The sequence below is a fragment of the Mirounga angustirostris genome, unplaced genomic scaffold, assembly GCF_029215605.1.
Source record: "Mirounga angustirostris isolate CCGP_5_RB_7025 unplaced genomic scaffold, mMirAng1.0.hap1 SCAF_4, whole genome shotgun sequence".
Lineage (NCBI taxonomy): Eukaryota > Metazoa > Chordata > Mammalia > Carnivora > Phocidae > Mirounga > Mirounga angustirostris.
Window position 1 is genome coordinate 93,083,656 of NW_026991712.1, and position 22,359 is coordinate 93,106,014.

The 22,359-nt window shown below is 45.1% G+C and overlaps 1 long non-coding RNA gene across 8 annotated transcripts in view; it reads left to right on the plus strand.

Moving 5' to 3' along the window:
• Window positions 1-5,764: 5,764 nt before the first annotated feature.
• LOC123859223 (uncharacterized) overlaps window positions 5,765-22,359 on the plus strand; it is a 30,892-nt gene continuing 14,297 nt past the window's right edge. For 3 of the 8 annotated variants that reach the window (XR_010410772.1, XR_010410770.1, XR_010410773.1), the window contains exons 1-3: window positions 5,765-6,243; window positions 9,716-9,832; window positions 12,590-12,719. This is a non-coding gene — a long non-coding RNA (uncharacterized LOC123859223). Of the gene's footprint in view, window positions 6,244-9,715; window positions 9,833-12,589; window positions 12,720-13,566; window positions 13,752-22,359 lie in introns of all 8 variants that reach the window. The other 5 variants (XR_010410776.1, XR_010410777.1, XR_010410771.1 and 2 more) reach the window with 4 other exon arrangements.

Here is a 22,359-nt window from a genome sequence, read left to right on the forward strand (position 1 = left end):
TAATTGTTACTCTGGATGGTTGACATTAGCTGTCATCTAGTCTTTAGTCAGTACACAGAAATGATAAGTACATCCATTTGTGTGATGAAGAAGTAACATTTATGCCTGAAACTATATATTTTATACTTACTTGATTAATTACAGAGTCAGAAATTGGGAATGTTATGGTAACATAAGCTCTAGAATCTCATTTCTTCCAAGAACAAATGAGGATCTTAATGTACCTAATTTCTTATGACAGGATATAAACTTTATGTAGCCCTAGAGAACCCCTCCCATGTCCATTGTTCTTGGTTTCTCAGATCCCTCATCTTCTACTTTGGAGTAGAGACTCTATTTTGCACACACATGTGCACACATAATCCTATTTACAGTCTTCCCTGCTTTTTTTTTTTTCACTCTCTTTTTAAGATTTTATTTATTTATTTGAGAGAGAGAGAGAGAGAGAGCAGGGGAGGGGCAGAGGGAGAGAGAGAGAATCTCAGCAGACTCTGCACTGAGTACAGAGCCCAATGCAGGGCTGGATCTCATGACCCTGAGATCATGACCTGAGCTGAAATCAGGAGTTGGATGCTTAACTGACAGAGCCCACCCAGGCATCCCTTGCTTTTCTCTCTCTTACCTGAGTTTCTCTGTGAGGTTATCCATTCTTTGTGGACTCTAACCTCTGCTCCAGCCTTCAAGGGTGCTTATGGGCTTATTTATTTCTCATCTTCCCAAATCACCTATCATGTTTCCTCAGATCGAAGATGTCATGGATTGCAAGATGTTCCATTAGTTGGCATAGCATTAAAAAAAAAAAACTATCATAATTACAAAAACACAGAGATTTAAAGTTACATTCTGATTTTAAAGATGTTTAATGGGGTGCCTGGCTGGCTTAGTCGGGGGAGTATGTGACTCTTCATCTCAGCATTGTAATTTCAAGCCCCATGTTGGGCATGGAGCCTACTTAAAAATAAGAAAAATAAAGCATGTTTAAACATGAGACTGTGTGACCCCTGGAATCAATGAAATGTGACATCTGGATTTTGAAGGGAGCCTTCAAATCAAAGGTGATGCCTTAGTGACTCCAGTGAGGGAGTGTCAGGCATCCTGGCAGGTTGGTGGGGCAAGAGGTTAGAGTCAGGGGGTGATTTTTTTTTGCCGCACATATCTCACCATGTAGTAAGCTGCCTATCCATCTATGGAGTGACTTTGGGTGGGAAGACCCAGTAGAGAACAACAAAATAAGACATAAACATAAAAGCATGTAAACAAAGGAGTAGATCTGCCTGTTGCAGGAAATCTACAGATGTTCTATAATGCTGTATAAATCTCATTGATCAGAGAAGGCAGAGAAAGCCTGTCCCCATGGAGTGTTCTGAGAAGAGTCCACAGTCCATCTCTCTCTCTGCTTAGGCCTCTGGCTGAGGCTGGAGACCTGAGTTCTAGTTTTTGCTCTGCTGCTTTCCAGCTCAGGAGCCTAGTGATCTAGGCCCATGATTTTCAAACCTTATCCTCAGTGCTGGAGCCCCTCAGATGAGGGATACACAGCCCTTGGGCTTCAATCTGAACAGCTCTACTTTAACCTGCCTTGGCTATTAGATGCCTGTGATTTCCTATTAAAAAAAGAAAAAGCTTCTCCGCTAAAAGAAAGCTTGAAAGTCATTGCCAGAGACAAACCCTACACCCTCTTCTACAGCTAAAATCCTCAGATTTATTATGTCCCCACTCCAAAATGTAGGTTATGGAGAAATACTAGAATATTTGTCCTTAGATAACAGCATCAAGACAAGAGAGCTGTCTCAGCCCATTCAGGCTGCTGTAACCAAGTACCATAAACTGGGTGGCTTATAAAGAACAGAAATTTATTTCTACATTTCTGGAGAATGAATCCACCTAGATCGAGGTGCCGGCATGGTTGGGTTCCGGTGAGGATCCCGTTCCAGGTCACAGACCAACTTCTATCCTCACATGGCACAAAGAGGGTGAGAGAGCTCTCTAGAGTCCCTTTTTAAAGGACACTAATCTTATTCATGAGGTCTCCACCCCGATGGCCAAATTATCTCCCAAAGACCCCAACTCCTAACACCGTCACACTGGGAGTTAGACTTTTAACATAAGAATTTTAGGGGGACACACTCAGTCTATACCTAGAACCAAGGGTAATTTGTGTGAGAATTTCGACCAGTGGTTTCCTCTTCATTATTCCTATCGAGATCTCCCTCCCTTGTAAGTGACCCTTTGCGATCATTAAGGAAGGGAGTTGCCTAGTATATGAGTTTCCTTAATGGCTGCTGTTGACTATATTACTATAAACTGAATGGCTTAAGACTATATAAATGTATTATTTTATAGTTTTGTAGGCTAGAAATCTGACATGGGTCTTTCTGGGTTAAAATTAAGGTGTTGGTAGGACTATATCTCTTTCTGGACACTGTAGGGGAGAACTGTTTCCTTACCTTTTCCAGTTTCTGGGGGCCACCTGTATTCCTTGGCTTGTAGCCCCTTTCTTCATTTCCAAAGTCAACAGTGGGAGAAATGAGTACCTTTCACATTACATTTCTCTGGTCCTCTTCCATAGTCACACCACTCTGATTCTCTTCCTCTGTCTCTTCCTTCCACTTTTAAGGATCCTTGTGATGACATTGATTCCATTAGGATAATCCAGTATAATCTTCCTATTTTTCGATCATCTGAATAAAAACCTTAATTCCTCTTTGCCCTGTAATTATATAATCACAGTTTCCAGGTATTAGGATATAGACCTCCTTGGGGGCCATTATTCTGTCTATGACACCTGGACATAGGTGTGATAGTGGGACAGGTCTTGTGAGAATCAGAAAAGAGAAGTGATACAAAAGTAACCACAGAGCCATAAATCCGCCTATTTTGAGTTATGGCTTATCCCCTATTATTGCTTGATAATGTTTATTACACAAGGGACCTAGAGAGTAGCAAGCGAGTATTTCACATGGGATTGAGGTCACAGGTTGGATTCCCCCAGATGACAGAGATTTCTATGCAGGTCATTTATTCCGGAGTGCTTTTGGGATCAACACCTTTGGAAGGGAAGGGAAGTGAGAAAGATGTTTTGGGCAGAGAGAGAAGTTGGTTTGCAAAGCAGTCTCAACAAAGGCCTCAGCTAATCTTCTAGGGAGCTTTGAAACTGGGGTGACCAGCTTTTATACTCATGCTGACCAGTCATTGGATGCCCCGGAAAAGGGGTTGTGACCTTGGTGAGGCCTCTCAATACCCAGAGGGACTGATAGCCTAGGGCTATCCGCAGCAGCTGGGAAGAAGTCCATTACTTCTGGAGGGGAATTGGGGTGGTGCATGACAATGCCCCCTACAATTGGACTGAGGACTCTAGTGTGGGATGGTTATCAGTGAACTGGAAGAGACTCTCCAAGGCTTGGGTGTAGGGGAGGGTCCCGGAATAGGGAGAGTGTATGTAGGAAGAGATGTAGGGATTTGCCCAGCCAGGCACAGAGTCGATTCAGAAGGGATGTTTCTCAATTGCCTTTCTGCACCCTTATCCCTGCAAGAACCTTAGGCTCCCTGCCCACCGAGGGCCAGCTTGTCTGCTAGTCACCTCCAGCTCTGCTGGAAATGACAGATAGAACAAGTGGTGGCGATAATTGGTCTGAAGATTCTGGACAGTGAGTAGATTTATACAGAGTAAACAAGAAGCTGGCCTGGGCTTTGGCTTGATTTCTCACTCCAGAAACCCACACACTGACAGCAGAGTCAACTCAGCGATATTAATGTGCCTTGGCAGCTGGTGCACATGGTGGCTGTTTGGGAGCATTATCCCAGGATCGCAGGTTATTACTCTTTGTTACCTTGTCATCTGTAAGAGGAGGGATATGGTTATTGATAGTGTGTGGATTTTTGAATTATTTCACTTCTCCTAGAGTGAACTGTCTCTCCTATAGGCCTTGTGACACTTGGCCTCCATTGGAACTCTCTGCAGTGGCTGGGAGTCAAGATTAACCTTAGGCATAGGCGGGATAGGAGGTCACCCACTCAAGGTCACCAGAAAAACTCTCCTACCCCCAAAGAATTTGCCAAACTTGCTTTGGATGCCTGAAGGCCCACCATTAGGCTTTTTGATTTCAAGCTCTGGTGCTGGGTTAAGTGTAGATGCTCTCAGAAAGGGTAACGACATCTCAATGGAAGTACATTTTAGAAGTTTTCCTGAAAGAAAATCCTGGAATGTAAGTGGTAGCATTCCAAGTGCCAAAGGCTCCCATGTAAAGCCATTTGGCAATAATACTGAGAGCCTTTACAAACGTTCATACCCTTTGACCTAGTAATTCTACTCCTGTGCATTTAACCTAAAGAAACTGGTCTAAATACTGAGAGGACTTTGTACACAAGAATGTTTATCTGGAATCATTTATAATGAGGCAACTTTGGGAATGTTAACTTTAAAAGTCAGTTATTTTACCAGCAAAAATGGACTTGTTCAGGAATAAGAGAGAATTGCAATTCAGGACATGCATGCTGTGACAAAACCATAGGCAAGCCCAACAAAGCAAAAGAACAATTATTTTATGGAGAAGAAGGAGGAGGTTGGGAGGGGTTGTTTTGAAGGAAAGCCCACTGGAGGAAAGCCCAAGTCCAGGGTGATGACAGTGTCTCATTGGCTGAGTTTCAGGGTAGTCCAACTCTTGTGGGAGATGCAACCTACACCTTTCCCTGTTGGAACCTGTAATTGATGACTCTTTACTGCAGAGGATTCTTCTGTGGGAGTTTATAATTGACAAGTCTTCCTGTAATTGACCTGAATGGTCCCAGCTCTCCCCGCTGTGCTCTCTCTCTCTCTCTCTCTCTCTCACTGACAAATAAATAAAAATCTTAAAAAATAATAATAAAGTGGAGTGGGGAGGGCAGAAGGGGAAGCTAGAAGGGGGAGTGGCAGGCAGAGAGAGAAGCAGGGTCCCGGCTGAGCAGGACAGTGAGTAGCCCAATCCCAGCACCCTGGGATCATGACCTGAGCCAAAGGCACACGCTTAACGGACTGAGCAACCCAGGGGGGCCCCTCCCCACTCCACTTTAATGAAGTTTCCTTTCATTCAATTTCCCAGGAACCACTTGAATGTTGAACATTTGAAAATGCTCTGGTAAATACTAGCATATATACCCAATGAAAAAATAGCCTGTCATTAGAAATGATAGGGAGTCTGTAATGACATGAAGGACATATTTGTGTTATAAAAGTGAAAATGACCCTGCATTCACATTTGTATGTGCATTTTATCACAGCTCTGTAAAAATAAAGCCGTATACATACAAAAGGAATGAAACCAAATATATGCAAATAGCAACAGTGATTTGCTTGGTGGTGAAACTAGAGGAGTTCTTAAAATCATTTTATCATCCTCAGGATTTTCAAAACGTGTGGCGGCTCTGTAATACTTCGGGAAGGCGCTGGGGTTTTATTAAGCACCGTGCATGCAGGTGGCCTGAACTCTCGGCACCTGCGCGATCCCAGCAAGACTACCGGGCCCGGGCCCGAGACTCTTTAGCTTTAGGACCGGAGACCACGGCCTGGTGGCGGACCCGAGTGCCCGGAGCAGAGACTGCTCCCTCCACCCGGAAGATCCCTGGCTTTCCCTGAATCCGGAGGCTTGCATTGATCTGAAGGCCTGGCTAGGCTTCCCGCCGCCGCAGCAGCCCGAGGACCCGCCGCGAAGCGCCTGGCTCTGCGGCAGGACCCTCGGCGGCCGCCGTAGCGCGGAGCCGAAGCCGCGCGTTCTCGTGCGCGGCGCGAGCTGCGCGGTGGCATCAACGCGAGACGCTCGCGAGCGTCCCGAGAGCCTCACCTGTAAGACGGGCTCCTGCCCAGGGGGCGCGGGAGGCCTGAATGAGGTGTCCGTGTGCAGTGATAGAGTGCTTATCACGGTGCGCAGTCCCGGCGTGGGCAGCCAGCCCGAGGAGGCCTTCTTAGCTGTATGGTGGGAATTAAGTGAGAAAGTAACCCCAAAGAACCTGCCCTTAACTAGGACTTGGGAAGCGGTAGCCATGCCTTCTCAACTACGACGCTCGAGCAGCTGCGCCGTCGGAAACACACCCCCTTAGCGCCTGCTGCTTCCGAGGGCAGGTGGGCAGGGAGAAGGCATTTGCATGATCCCACACCCGGGCTCTGAGGCCACGAGCACAAGTACGGCTCGTCCCGACCGAGCAAAGCGAGTGCAGCACACACTCCTAGCAGTAACCCTAACAGCCAGCAGGTGAAGGCCCTGCAACCTCCAGGTGAGTGAGGCGCTCCGAGGTAGCTTCTTGCAAAATGGCCAGGTCAGGGGCCTGCCTAGGTCCGTGCGCCCCCCGCTCTCCGGTTAACCAGACCCTCTACAGCGCTACAGAAAAGCCAGTTGACATGGCTTTATTCCGTCGTTCAAATGAAGGTGTGTTTCAGCTTGCACTGAAAGTGAGTTGTACCAGCTGCGTTTAGCCTTTTCTCTTTACACCCATTGTACTAAATGCTCTGTAATCTCACTTAATCCGGGCAGCCAACCTCACAGCGTTCTGTCCACTTTACATTTTGGAAAGCCAAGACTCAAAAGTTTGAGAGGCATGTTGAAGGTCACAGCTAGAAAGTAGCAGAGCCAGAATGTGAATCTGGGCTGATCTTGACTCTAAACCGTGTGCTCTTAGCAGCTCCACTGCTCTAGATATCCACCCGTATTTTCTGCTTTAAATAAAATGCTTTCTGAATCTTAATTTTCAGGGCCTGTAATGAAGCATTTTTCAGAGCACGTTTTCTAGGTTCTCCTCCCCTCCCCACTCCCAACCAGGCTTCCTTCACTAACCTTTTATTCATTGCAAGCACATAATAAATGTGGGCTGAATTTGTGAGTTCAGCGCTGGGCTTAGCAGACTTGACTTAGGGAATTCAGCTGCAAGCCACTTGCTGCCAGGCCAGACCCTCAGAGCGAAATCCAGGGGTGCAAGGACCTTGGCTCTGCAGTGGCGGTTGCATGATGATAGGGCCTCCTTGGGTCCTGCCTCAGAGGCCTTTCCATCCACCTGTTCTAAGGAATGCACTTGCCCTTCCCCACAAGTTCTTGGGACAAAACGTCCTATGCTTTCACCTTTATGTGGCTTCAGATGTTGGATTTAATTAATAAAAATTTTGCAGCCAAACTGTGGTTATGAGTCAGGGATGTGTACGTGTGTGCTTGCCTGTGTGTGAAGCCAGTCTCTCAGCACCAGCGAAAAATGTGAAGCTGCCTGTTAGTGCCGGGAATCGAGGACACCATATGCTTGCATTTCTAGGTCTTCCTAAGAGTTATATAACTGCCCCCAAAGCCAGGGGGCAGGAGCAGGGCCAGCCGTGGGAGATGTTTCCAAAGAGGAATGCTGAGGAAGGACTGACCTTGAGAAGACAGGGAGTTCGCCAGGCCATGGAATGTTCCCAGCCTCGGGGCTCAAACAAAAACTGTATTCAGAGAGTGAGCGCTCTGTTGAGAACAAGCCCTGTCTGTCTCCCTGCTTTGTCTTGGGGGTTTATCAAGGTGAGCCCTTACTCTGTGGGCCACTGGCTATTGAATTTAGAGCTGGGCACAGCTGCCAGACCAGGGCCCTGGTAATCCTCCCAGCCATCTCTAATTAGCAGGCTTTGGGGCCCGAGCATCTTGAGGGCCAGGCAGAGGTGAGATAAGAGCTCTAGCCTCATCTGTTCACAGAATATGGCTCCAGAAAGGCATGGTTGGGAGAGGAGAGCTGTGGGAAGGGACAGCCAGTCAGCAAGAGCTTATCAGAGGCTCATTCTGTGGTCATCTTTGGGGGAGGGAGGTATCTGATTGGCCCCTTCCCTTGTAGAGAACTCTCCTCACCACCCTCCCTTCCCCCTGTCTTGCTTGACTAGAGCTTATTTTTCTTTCAGGCTTCAGTTCTGAGGGCTGAGACCTAGAGCAGCATTTTTCAGACTCTGGGTCATGACCATTAGTAGCTTGTGTCATCAACGTAGTGGCTCACACCCTGCATTTAAAAAAAAAAGAACAATAGAGTAGGCTATCCAAGCACATCAGACATAATAAAGGTCTGTGTTATTTCAGTTATATATATGAAATTAATTCTTACTGGTGGATGGTAGTAAAAAAAAAAAAAAGGAAAGCCTCTGGTTTAGAAGCTATCTCTGTCCATATCCTTCTTACTACAACATCAGAAACTCTTGCTCAATCTAGTTGAGACAAGAAGGGTGTTTATTACATCACTTAAAAGGAAGTTTAGAGATGGAGCAGGCCCCAGGGTCATTGATACAGGCTCCACCATGTGACCAAGGATGCCAAGCCTTCATGGTGGGTTTTAGCCTCAGGCTGGTAGCAAGATGGTCGCAGAAGCTCCATGTCTGGCTGTCCTTGTGTCTCTGAAGAGTGAGGACATCCTTCCTGGAAGCCCTTTGGCTGCCTTCTCTCTGTCAGTGGAGAATCAGTCACAACTCTGGGCTTAGACCCATCACCGGCAAGGAGGGTAAGACTCCCATGAATAGATAAGCCTGAGCAGGATGCCCCCTGGATCTGAAACTGGGAGGGAAGGGGGCATATCTGATCAGAAAGAGGGTTCTGACCATGCACTAGAAGGCAGAATGGGAGAAGATGCTTTCACTAAAACTGACACGTGACTGATGGCTAGAATACACAAGAAATTCCTCCAAGTCAGGAAAAAGAGAGCAATCCCAGGAGAAAAATAGGCAAAAGATAGGCAATTTTCATAGAAGAGTTAACCCTAAAAGCTAACAAACGTGACAAGATACCCAGTCATTATTAATCACCAAAGAAATATGTATTTAAATGAGGTTGTACACCCATTAGATTAACAGTTAGAAAGCTGGGTAATTCCAGTTGTTGGCAACCCACAATTCCAGTTGTTGGGGGTGTGGACAGATACAGCCATTCTGGAGGGCAGTCTGGTCTTCTTGTCAAGTGATGTAAATGTGTATACTACATGACCAGCGATTCTGCTCCCAGGGAAATGACGATGTTCCCTGACGCTTCATCTGTGGTGGAGGGGACTTGTCCACAATTCTGCTGTCCATCACTGAGAAAGAAAAGGTCAGATGTGGTGGGTACACGAACAAGTCCCTATGCATCACGGGATGATAGATTAGAAGTACCCATGGCAACATGGATGGATCTTAAACACGAAGTGGTTTTTTTAAAAAAAGAATCTACTTGGTTATGAATTTTTTAAAGGTCATTTTTTGTTGTTGGAGACATGTACTGGAGTATTTCTGGGTGAAATGACATGATGTCTGGAATTTGTGTTAAAATACTCCTGAAAGAAAAAAGTGAGCCTGGGGAAGGGAGATTAGAGGAAACAAAACTGATGAATGTTGGTAGTTGTTCAGGCCTGGTGATGGCTACATAGAGCTTTGCTGTATTGTCTCTACTTTTGTCTACCTCAGAGATTTTTCATGACAAAAGCTTAAGACAACACTCTAAGGGCAGTGCGTGTGTTGCAAGAACACATTCAAATAAAAAGCTGCACCTTAAAATAGTACCCGTAGTGCAGAAGAATGCAATGGAAGGTGGTTATGGCAAATAAAAGGGAAAAGAAAATAGAGAAAATCTTTGGTGTTCCGTCGGAAAGGCTGAGAAGACTCAGGATGGCTGTCTGCCTCCCTTGGAGCATGGGCTGGGGAAGGACATGGTGTGGGACAGGGAAGGACACAGCATTTGTAGGCCAGTGAGATCTGCTCAATGCCCACCTTTATTTTCTCCAGGAGCCTCCTCCTAACCCCCAAAGCTTGGTTAGGCTCCTCCTGTGGGTGTCTGCCGCACTGGGACTCTCCTATTCTGGCATCGACTCTGCAGCAGAACTACGCCATCTTCCCCAGCAGGTGTGTGTAACAGGGCCTGGGACTTGTGTTCTACTCAATGGTCCACCCCCAGGATGTGGCACAGGCTCTACCACGTAGGCTGCGCTCTGTAAAATCAGTTTAACAAGAGCCAAGGCTTGCTGGGCGTGATCTCATTTTATTCTCACAACTCTGCGAGGTCGGAAATCGTACTTTCCCTCTGTGATCAACAAGGAAATGGAGGCTCAGAGAGGTTAAGAAACGTGCTCAGAGTCACGCAGCTAAAGCAGGGCAAAGCCAGGGTCCAGTCAGACCTTCTGCCATGAGAACTGGTATTCTCCATCACTGTACTCTACTGTCCCGAGGGAGGGATCGCAGTGCCTGATGTTGAGAGGAGGAGCTAACTTAGCCTGAAGCGCTTCGAGAGCCCCAGCAGGTACTCCCAAACCAAGAGCCGAAGGTGGTGGTACAGGCCCTGGTGTCAAAGGCATGGTTGAGAAGGAAATGGTGTGATCAGGGAGACGTGGAGCATAGGAGGAGAGTTTGCTACAGACCGCTGCAGGAGGCAGCATGTGATTGAATCCAAGAGCACTTTTTCTAAATTGTGCAGGGCTGAAACTGGAGGCTGAGATCCAGCCCTCCCTGACGGACGGTGTGTCTTCCTTCTAATTGTTCTTAGTCAGTGGTTATCACCGGGGGGTGGGTTTGGCACCAATGGTCATTTGGCAACGTCCGGAGAGAGAAGGGGTAATTAATGGCACCTAATGGGTAGAGGCAAAGGGTGCTGCTAAACATGCTACAATGGACAGGACAGCCCTTCCCCCCGCCAAACAAAGAATTATCCAGCCCCAAACGTCAACAGTGCCAATGAGAAACCCTGCTTTAAGCCTGTAAATTGCTCTTTACCTGCAAGATAGTTTTGACCATTCACCCCTTTTGCTTCCTCCAGTCCTCCCTCAGCTTCCAGAATCGCTGAATACAAGGACTTGGCAAAGACAGGGCATTGTCAGGAGAAGCCTGAATGCTGGCAGGGCCTAGGGAGTTCCATGTGTTGGAGGCATCATCTCTGATGGTTCATCACAGTCCAGGACCATTGTACCATGCTGCCTTCCCACTCTCTGATACTTGGTCCTGGTTAGTGTTTAACAACCAGCTCTGGGAAAGCAAGCCTGGTTTCAGTGTTTGATAACTTCTGTGTTGTACATATTCCAACCTTGGCCAATTTCAAGCTATCTGTGCGACTTTGGCTGGCTTGCAGAGGACCTGAAAATTGAACAATCAGACGAGCTGGTAGGAGCTAGCTCTCACACACCACTGCTTAGACCCACCTTCTGATCTTCCATATTCTCTCTTCAGCCACATAAACACCTACTGAGCCAGTGGCTTAACAGAAGTTTATTCCTCACTCTCCCAACATGGGTAATTCTGATACAGCTCTCCTATGTGGCCCTCTTCCAGGCAGCTCGGGACCCAAGCTCCTTCTGTCTTGCAGCTTACCTTCCTTCAGAGCAGCGGCTCTCAGCTAGAGAGCTGGAGAGACAATACCCCAGGGCCCTGATTCAGCAGCTGGGGGGCCTGGGAATGGGCATTTTCTTACAACTCCCCAAGTGATGCTGCTGGACAGGGCACACGTGTTGAGAACCACATTGGAATCATCTGGAGAGCTTTAGCAGGGTTCCACGTCCTGACATCCCTATCTAATTGGTCTGGGAGGCAGCCCAGGCGTGGAGATAGATAGGAAGGTTTCTGGGTGATTTCAGTGTGCAGCCAAGGATGAGGGCCTTACTTGTCTGCTTTAAAGGCCTTACTATGTCTTTTTTCATTCAGCAGATGGATATAGAAAGAGAATGAGAACTTTTGGGGAATGGCTTATGGGCCAGGCCGGGAGGTGATCCGTGTAGCAGTCAGCTCACATCTCTTTGCATGGCTGCATCTCACAGGGGAGGCCAGGAAATGTGGTCTTACTGGGCACTCGGTGGAAAGGGGGCACAGTCTGTGTTGAACAACTAGCGAGTTGCTGCCATACCGTCCTCTAACTGCTGCTTTGGAACAGTTGTACCCAGAGGGATGCCCGTGTGTGTGGACCCACAAATATCGGTGAGTCTGTGTGTGTGTGGGAGCTCCTGGCTTGAGGGTATGTTGAGATGAAAAACTACCAGTGGCAACATAGGGTATGTTTGAGTCCCTAGAGGGAGGCAGCTTGATGTGGTGGAAAAACCAAGGCTTATGGATCTGTGCTCAAACCCTTCCTCCACCACCTTTTACAAGTTACTAACCTCTCTGAGTCTCAGTTTCCCCTCTGTAAAGTGGGAATAATTTCTACCTCTATCTACTTCGTAGGACTAAATGAAATAAGCATTAAGCTGCAAAGACAGTGCTGTAGGCACATAGTACAGGATCCACAAATGTCTGTTCCCTTTCCCTTAGAAGGTACTGTCCCGTTGGCACCAGAGCTCAGGGCACTGGGGCAAATGACCTGCAAAGACCCTGGGCTTCTCTCCCAGCGCACGCGTGAAGAGCTGAGTGTGCTGGCGAAGGGCTAGCTGGCTTTCAGGGTTCTGCTCTCTGTTCTTTGGGAAGAGGAGGAACCCACACACAGCAGGCTCTCATTGTAGCAAAGGATGAAACTATGTTTCTGGGACGATGTTTAGTTGGCATGAACGTCCTCCGATGTCTGTCATTTTAGGAAAACTTTAAGACCTTGCAACCGGTTTTAAATGGAGCAATGATCTATACTACAGGAAGATTCTTTACGTTACTGAACTACTTCTTTAAATAGTTCTGCTTTCCAACGCACAGATTACATCAAGGCAGTGCTGCCTGCGGGAAGGGAGGGCATCCTTGCTCCCTATAGAAGGCAGGGCCAGGAAGGACAGCTTTGGAACCACTGGCCACTGAAGAGCCAGCATTAACGCCGAGGCTGCAGGAGGTAAGAGACTTGCCACTCTCCAGTTCACAGCCCTGCCACTGCCTGGGAAGCAGATCTGCCACCGCAGAGCTGGCCTGGGATGAGAACCGCCTGCCCTCACACTTCCCAGTTATGCAAGCTGCAGCTTGGTCACCCAGCAGTGCCCGGGGGCAAATCCCTTTGAGTAACTGTTCAGTGGCATGTGCTTAATTTCCAAGAAACTTCTGTGATCTTATGTTTTAACACCAACTCTACCCTTCCCTGTTCTTTTTCATAAAACCGCTGCCCTTCTCTGGTCCTCGGCCCCAGCACCAGCCTTCCACTAATGCCGATGCTTGCCTAGCACTTGCTTACAAGTACCAGCTGCAAAGTCTTAGGAGCCTGGACTCTGAGCTCAACTGTCTGGGTCTGAGGCAGACTCACCCACTTCTGGCACTTACTAGCTGTGTGACTTCAGGCAAGTCACCCCACTTGTCTGAGGCTCACTTTTCTCGTTTGTAAATGGTTGTGGTTTAGGACATCGTGTGGCATAAGTCGCTGTTTCTGTGACTGGGGAACACCGAGCAGCCTCCCCTAGGTTTATCTTCGGGGACGCATGGAGCACAGCTGCGGTGGGGTGTGCATAGGGACGGGGGTAGGCAGTAGGTCACCCGTTAATGAAGCCTTATGAAGAGCTGGTGCTGTGCCAAGTCCTTTCCACATTTTGCTTCACCTTATTCTTCACAGCACCCCGTAAGGGAGGTATAGCCGTCTCCTCCGTCTTGTAGACAGAGAGGCTCGGAGAACGTAAATGCCTTGCCCAGATTGCCTTCCTATTAAACTGAGAAAGCGGGCTTCCCCAACCACTGCTGAGACCACTGCTCTCTAGGCACACAGGGTGAGGGGCACGGGGAGTGGAAATGGAACCCCGTGCATGAAACAAGCAAGCCTGAGCCCAGCCAGGAGGCTCTCCACCCTACAAGCCTCTGAAGCTCTGCACACAGCGGGTCGGCCTCCAGGAGGGCAGGAAACCAGAGCCCACCAGCAGAGCCTTGCCTTCGGAAGCCACGTGAGGTTGTGGACAAGTCCCTGTGCCTCGTTTCCCTTCTCTTTATGTTTTCATACGTCAAATGATTTTATTGTCATTTTTTATTGAGGTATAATTGAAATCCATACTAGTTTAAAGTGTACAGCATTTGTATATATTTCAAAATGATCACAAGAAGTCTAGTTGACCTCTGTCACCATACATAGTTACACATCTTTTTCTGATGAGAACTTTTAAGATTTATTCTCTGATCCTCTTTCAAATACGCAATACAGTATTATTTTTTTTTAATTTTTTTATTGTTATGTTAATCCCCATACATTACATCATTAGTTTTAGATGTAGTGTTCCATGATTCATTGTTTGTGCATAACACCCAGTGCTCCATGCAGAACGTGCCCTCCTCAATACCCATCACCAGGCTAACCCATCCTCCCACCCCCATCCCCTCTAGAACCCTCAGTTTGTTTTTCAGAGTCCATCGTCTCTCATGGTTCGTCTCCCCCTCCGATTTCCCCCCCTTCATTCTTCCCCTCCTGCTAGCTTCTTTTTTTTTTTCTTAAGATATATTGCATTATTTGTCTCAGAGGTACAGATCTGAGAGTCAACAGTCTTGCACAATTCACAGCGCTTACCAGAGCACATACCCTCCCCAGTGTCCATCACCCAATCACCCCAACCCTCCCACCCCACCCCCCACTCCAGCAACCCTCAGTTTGTTTCCTGAGATTAAGAATTCCTCATATCAGTGAGGTCATATGATACATGTCTTTCTCTGTTTGACTTATTTCGCTCAGCATAACACCCTCCAGTTCCATCCACGTCGTTGCAAATGGCAAGATCTCATTCCTTTTGATGGCTGCATAATATTCCATTGTATATATATACCACATCTTCTTTATCCATTCATCTGTTGATGGACATCTTGGCTCTTTCCACAGTTTGGCTATTGTGGACATTGCTGCTATAAACATCGGGGTGCACGTACCCTTTCGGATCCCTACTTTTGTATCTTTGGGGTAAATACCCAGTAGTGCAATTGCTGGATCATATGGTAGCTCTATTTTCAACTTTTTGAGGAATCTCCATGCTGTTTTCCAGAGTGGCTGCACCAGCTTGCATTCCCACCAACAGTGTAGGAGGGTTCCCCTTTCTTCGCATCCCCGCCAACATCTGTCATTTCCTGACTTGTTAATTTTAGCCATTCTGACTGGTGTGAGGTGGTATCTCATTGAGGTTTTGATTTGGATTTCCCTGATGCCGAGCGATATTGAGCACTTTTTCATGTGTCTGTTGGCCATTTGGATGTCTTCTTTGGAAAAATGTCTGTTCATGTCTTCTGCCCATTTCTTGATTGGATTCTTTGTTCTTTGGGTGTTGAGTTTGATGAGTTCTTTATAGATTTTGGATACTAGCCCTTTATCTGATATGTCATTTGCAAATATCTTCTCCCATTCTGTCGGTTGTCTTTTGGTTTTGTTGACTGTTTCCTTTGCTTTGCAAAAGCTTTTTATCTTGATGAAGTCCCAATAGTTCATTTTTGCCCTTGCTTCCCTTGCCTTTGGTGATGTTTCTAGGAAGAAGTTGCTTCAGCTGAGGTCGAAGAGGTTGCTGCCTGTGTTCTCCTTTAGGATTTTGATGGACTCCTGTCTCACATTGTGGTCTTTCAACCATTTGGAGTCTATTTTTGTGTGTGGTGTAAGGAAATGGTCCAGTTTCATTCTTCTGCATGTGGCTATCCAATTTTCCCAATACCATTTGTTGAAGAGACTGTCTTTTTTCCATTGGACATTCTTTCCTGCTTTGTGGAAGATTAGTTGAGCATAGAGTTGAGGGTCCATTTCTGGGCTCTCTATTCTGTTCCACTGATCTATGTGTCTGTTTTTGTGCCAGTACCATACTGTCTTGATGATGACAGCTTTGTAATAGAGCTTGAAGTCCAGAATTGTGATGCTGCCAGCTTTGCTCTTCTTTTTCAACATTCCTCTGGCTATTCGGGATCTTTTCTGGTTCCATACAAATTTTAGGATTATTTGTTCCATTTCTTTGAAAAAGGTGGATGGTATTTTGATGGGGATTGCTTTGAATGTGTAGATTGCTCTAGGTAGCGTTGACATCTTCACAGTATTTGTTCTTCCAATCCATGAGCATGGAACGTTTTCCCATTTCTTTGTGTCTTCCTCAATTTCTTTCATGAGTATTTTATAGTTTTCTGAGTACAGATCCTTTGCCTCTTTGATTAGATTTATTCCTAGGTATCTTATGGTTTTGGGTGCAATTGTAAATGGGATCAACTCCTTAATTTCTCTTTCTTCTGTCTTGTTGTTGGTGTATAGGAATGCCACTGACTTCTGTGCATTGATTTTATATCCTGCCACTTTACTGAATTCCTGTATGAGTTCTAGCAGTTTTGGGGTGGAGTCTTTGGGGTTTTCCACATAAAGTATCATATCATCTGCAAAGAGTGAGAGTTTGACTTCTTCTTTGCCGATTTGGATGCCTTTTATTTCTTTTTGTTGTCTGATTGCTGTGGCTAGGACTTCCAATACTATGTTGAATAGCAGTGGTGATAGTGGACATCCCTGCCGCGTTCCTGACCTTAGGGGGAAAGCTCTCAGTTTTTCCCCATTGAGAATGATATTCGCTGTAGGTTTTTCATAGATGGCTTTTATGATATTGAGGTATGTACCCTCTATGCCTATACTCTGAAGAGTTTTGATCAAGAAAGGATGCTGTACTTTGTCAGATGCTTTTTCTGCATCTATTGTGAGGATCATATGATTCTTGTTCTTTCTTTTGTTAATGTATTATATCACGTTGATTGATTTGCAGATGTTGAACCAACCTTGCAGCCCAGGGATAAATCCCACTTGGTAGTGGTGAATAATCCTTTTAATGTACTGTTGGATCCTATTGGCTAGTATTTTGGTGAGAATTTTTGCATCCATGTTCATCAGGGATATTGGTCTGTAATTCTCCTTTTTGATGGGGTCTTTGTCTGGTTTTGGGGTCAAGGTAATGCTGACCTCATAAAATGAGTTTGGAAGTTTTCCTTCCATTTCTACGCAATACAGTATTATTAACTATAGTCACCATGCTGTACATTCTAGCCCCAGGGCTTGCATCGTATAATCTACCATTGCTTCCTTCTAAAGTATTTTTCATTTCAGTTGTTGTATTCTTCAACTCTGTTTGGTTCTTTTTTATATTCTTTATCTCTTTCTTGATGTTCTGAGTTCATCCACTCTTTTCTCCAGTCTGGTGAGCATCTTTATGACTATTACTTTGAACTTTATGAGATAGATTGGTTATCTCCGTTTCATTTAGTTCTTTTTCTGAGGTTTTGTCTTGTTCTTTCATTTGGAGCATAGTCCTCTGTCTCCTCATTTTGCTTGATTTTCTGTGTTTGTTTCTATGAATTAGGTGGAACAGCTACTTCTTCTAAATTTGAGGTAATGCTCCTGTGTGTGGTCATCCCCTGTATAAACTGGGTGTGCCTGGTGACTTCGGCTGGGCGGCTGGTTGGAGATGTGGCTGGCATGGGCTGAGGGTCCTGGGCACTCCATGCTGGAGTTGCCCTGGTGGGATGGCTAGAGCTGAAGTAGGCGTGGGCCAGGGAAGTTTCAGGGCTCTCTGTGCAGAGGGCACCCTGGTAGAATAGCTGGAGCTGAAGTGAGTGCAAGCTAGGGGGCCCTAGGGCACTCCACACAGGGGCACACTGGTAAGACAGTTGGATCTGAGGCAGGTGGGAGCCAAGATTTATTGAGGCACTCTGTGCTGGGGGTGCTCTGGCGAGTCATCTGGAGCTGAAGTGGTGCAGGCTTAGAGTGTTCCAGGGTGCTTTGTCCCTGTGTCACCTGGAGGAGACAGCTGGGGCTGTAGTGAGCACTGACCAGGGATATCCTGGTGTGTGCTGCACTGGGAACACCTTGGTGGGACACCTGGGGCTTGTGTGGGCTGGGGGCTGGGGCTCACTAAAGTGGCAAGCCTGGGGTGCCTGGGTGGCTCAGTCGTTAGGCATCTGCCTTCAGCTCAAGTCATGGACTCAGGGTCCTGGGATCAAGCCCCGCATCGGGCTCCCTGCTCAGCGGGAAGCCTGCTTCTCCCTCTGCCTCTGCTGCTCCCCCTGCTTGTGCTCTCTTGTTCTTTTTCTCTCTGTCAAATAAATAAAATCTTAAAAAAAAAAAAGTGGCAGGCCAGCTAAGATGCCCGGATCCTGCTCCTTTCCATGTTATCAAGGTGGAAGGGGAATATACCCTGTGGTGTTTGCTAGCCCCTCTGACCCAGAGAGAGTTCCTGCAGCAGCCCTGCCATTTTGTGGGGTTCTTGGCTAGTTTCTTTATATTCTAGTTGCACTTTTAAACAATGGCTTTTTTCTGTGCCCCAAAGTAGACAAATCTGCTCATGGTCCCTCAGTGTTATCCCTCCTACTATAATTCATGGTGCTGGGGCTAGAAGTTCCTTTTGTTACCATGTCTCCATCTCTCTTGCCATTTCTCTATATGGTCTCTCTATTGTTGTGCAGAAGCTGCTTGGTCATCCCTCAGTTCTTCTTCAGGGGGATTTGCTCTGTAAGTAGGTGTAGATATGGTGTGTCTGTGGAGGAGGTGACTTCTGGGTCTTCTATGTCACCATCTTGAACCGGAACCAGTCTTGTTTCTTTTTCTTACCTAATTGCCCTGGCCAGGACTTCCAATACTATGTTGAATAAAAGTGGTGAGAGTGGGAATCCTTATCTTGTTCCTGATCTTAGAGCAGAAACTTTCAGCTTTTCACCACTGAGTGTGATGTTCGCTGTGGGCTTGTCATATATGGCCTTTATTATGGTGAGGTACATTATCTCTGTATCCACTTTGTTGAGAGTTTTTTTTTTTTTTAAATCATAAATGGGTGTTGAATTTTGTCAAATGCCTTTCTGCATCTATTGAGATGGTCATATGATTTTTATCTTTTATTTTGTTAATGTGGTGTATGTGTTGACTGATCAGTAGGTGTTAAACCAGCTTTGTATCCCTGGAATAAATCCCATTTGATCATGGTGTTTGATCCTTTAATGTATTTAATGTAATATATCATATTTAATGTATGTAATATATATTAATTTATTGTTTGCTAATATTTTGTTGAGGATTTTTACATCTGTGTTAATCAGGAATATCGACTTGTAAATCTTTCTTGTGGCATCCCTGTCTGGTTTAGTTATCAGGGTATTGCTGGCCTCATAAAATACATTTGGAAGTGTTCCCTCCCTTTCTATTTTTTGGAAAAGTGTAAGAAGGATTAATGTTAATTCTTCTTTCAATGTTTGATAGAGTTCATCAGTGAAGCCATTGGGTCCTGGACTTTGTTATTTGGGAGATTTTTGATAACTGATTCAATCTCCTTACTAGTAATTGGTCTGTTCCACTTTTCTATTTCTTCATGATTCAATCTTGGTAGTTTGTGTGTTTCTAGGAATTTATCCATTTCTTCTACATTGTCAAATTTATTGGCATATAATTGTTCATAGTAATCTCTTAGGATCTCATCTATTTCTGTGGTATCAGTTGTAATGTCCCTTCTTTCATTTCAGATTTTATTTGAGACCTCTCTCTCTCTCTTCTTGGTGAGTATAGGTAAAGTTTTGTCAATTTTGTTTATCGTTTCAAAGAACCAGCTGTTGGTTTCATTGATCTTTTATATTGTCTTTTTTATTTCTGCTCTGATCTTTGTCATTTCCTTCCTTCTACTAACTTTGAATTTTGTCCCTGGAGTTAGTGTAAAGTTAGGTTGTTTGAAATTTTTTGTTTGTTTCTTGAGGTAGGTATTTATCGCTATGAACTTCCTTCTTAGAACTGCTTATGCAACATAAGTTTTGGTATGTTGTATTTCCATTCTTATTTGTCTCAAGGTAACTTTTTTCATTTATTAAGTTTTTAATCTTAATTCCACTATAGTTGACATACAGTGCTTTATTAGTTTCAGATGTACAATATAATGATTCAGCCATTCTGTACATTACTCAGTGCTCATTGTGATAAGTGCAAGGTACTTTTTGATTTCTCCTGATATCTTTTTTTGATGTTTTAAGTAGCATGTTGTTTAATCTCCACATATTTGTGATATTTCCCGCTTTCTTCTTCTACTTAATTTCTAGTTTCATACCATTTTGGTCAGAAAAGATGCTTGATGTGACTTCAATCTTTAATTTATTAAGACTTGTTTTGTGGCCTAACATATGATCTGTCCTGGAGAATGTTCCATGTGCACTTGAGAAGAATATGTATTCTGCTGCTTTTGGATGGTATATTGTCTAGATCATATGAATTTAACAGATACATAATGTGCCATATAGGGCTGATGTTTCCTTATTGAATTTCCCTATACTGTTACTAAATGACTGTCTGTGTCTCCCTTTAGGTCTGTTAGTATTTGCTTTATATATTTAAGGTGCTCCAACACTGGGTGCATAAATATTTACAACTGTTAAGTCATCTTGTTGGATTGACCCCTTACCATTATATAATGCCCTTCTTTGTCTCTTACTACAGTCTTTGTTTCAAAGTCAGCTATGAATATAGCACACCAGCTTTCTTTTGGTTTCCATTTGCATGGAATATCAGATATCTTCCCATCCTTTCACTTTAGGTCTATCTGTGTCCTTTTGTTTGAAATGAGTCTCTTGTAGGCAGCAATAGATGGGTCTTTTTTTTTTTTTTAATTGTTTCAGCCACTCTGTCTTCCAATTGGAGAGGCTAGTCCATTTACATTTAAAGTAATTATTGGTAGGTATATACTTACTGCCATTTTGTTAATTGTTTTCTGGCTGTTTTGTTTTTGCTGTTTTCTTTTGTGATCTGATGAGTCTCTTTAGTGGTATGCTTCGATTTCTTGCCTTGGTCTATCTTTTTTTTTTTAATTTAATTTTATTATGTTATGGTAGTCACCATACGTTACATCATTAGTTTTTGTTTTTTTTTTTAAAGATTTTATTTATTTATTAGAGAGAAAGAGAGAGAGAGCATGAGATGGGGGAGGGTCAGAGGGAGAAGCAGACTCCCCGCCGAGCAGGGAGCCCGATGCGGGACTCGATCCCGGAACTCCAGGATCACGACCCGAGCCAAAGGCAGTCACTTAACCAACTGAGCCACCCAGGCGCCCCTACATCATTAGTTTTTGATGTAGTGTTCCATGGTTCATTGTTTGCGTATAACACCCAGCGCTCCATGCAATACATGCCCTCCTTAATACCCATCACGGGGCTAACCCTCTCCCCACCCACCTCCCCTCTAAAACCCTCAGTTTGTTTCTCAGAGTGCATAGTCTCTCTTGGTTCGTTTCCCCACTTTGGTGTATCTTCTATAAGTTTGCTTTGTGGCAGCCATGAGGCTTACGTATAACAATTGGTATTTATAACAGTATATTTTAAGTTGATAACAGCTTAAGTTTGAATGCATTCGAAGGCTCTACATTTTTACTCCCCTCCCCACCCCCACGTTTTAGGTTTTTAATGTCACGTTCTACATCTGTTTATCTTGTGTGTCTGTTAACCATTGGTCTTTTAACCTCCATGCTATCTTTAAATTGATTGATCCACCATCTTTACATTAGATTATTCTAAATTGTACTATATATTTACCTTTACCAGTGAGATTTATATTTTTATATTTGGTGCTTTCTTATATTTTCTGTCTCCTTTGTGAAGTTCTCACTGTGTTCATTCTTTTCCTGAGTTTGATGAGCCCTTTTGACCATTATTTTGAACTTTTTATCAAATAAATAATTTTTTTCTGTTTCATGAAATACTTTTTCAAGGTTTTATCTTGTTCTTTCATTTGGAACATATTCTGTTTTCTTCATTTTCCTTGGCTTCCTGTGTTGGTTTCTATGCATTAGATAAAACAACCCCTCTTCCCATCTTTAAGGAGCAGCCTCATGGAGGAAATAAACCTTAGAGTTCAACCCTGCCCGAGCTTTTGGTTATCCCAAACCTTTGTGATTGTCCCAGCATTATTTTTGGTGGCTCGCAGTAATTGAGGGTGGGCCAAGATCTGCCAGTGTCCGAAAGGGGAGGAGCTCAATCAGCACCTACGTTCAGGCTGATTGGAAGCTAGACCCTTAGGCAGCAACTTTTAAAGAATGCAAATACATACAGTTCTGTGGGACTGCAAGCTTAAGTCCTCCTGGACACCAGAGCCAGGTAATCTTGAGGTGTCCTCTCGATAGTAGCCCCAGACATCAGGGTGCCAGACAAATGTATGAGTTCCTTTCTGGGAGATACTGGCAGCCTGGAGCAAGGCAGAGGGACAGTACAAAGATGGTGTCTACCGGCCTCCATTCCCACAGTGCATCTTAGTAGGGCCCTAGATATGTACTAAGCCAGAAGTCTGCCCCTCAGGCTGAAACTCCTGAACAAGGAAGTAGGTCTGTCACAGAGAGACTTGGTGTGTCTTTCAGTCTGCTGTCTCTGCAGTGCCCTGGTGGTGACAGCCAGCCAAGAACCATCCCCTGAATTATCGTCCCATGGGATCCAGGAATACCCACCCTGCTGGTCACCCGAGTGCTCGGTGATCGAGGGCCATCCCCTGGGTGACAGCCGTAAAAGCTGGGGCTCCAGACACATGGACAAACTCCTCCCCAGGAGATACTGGCACT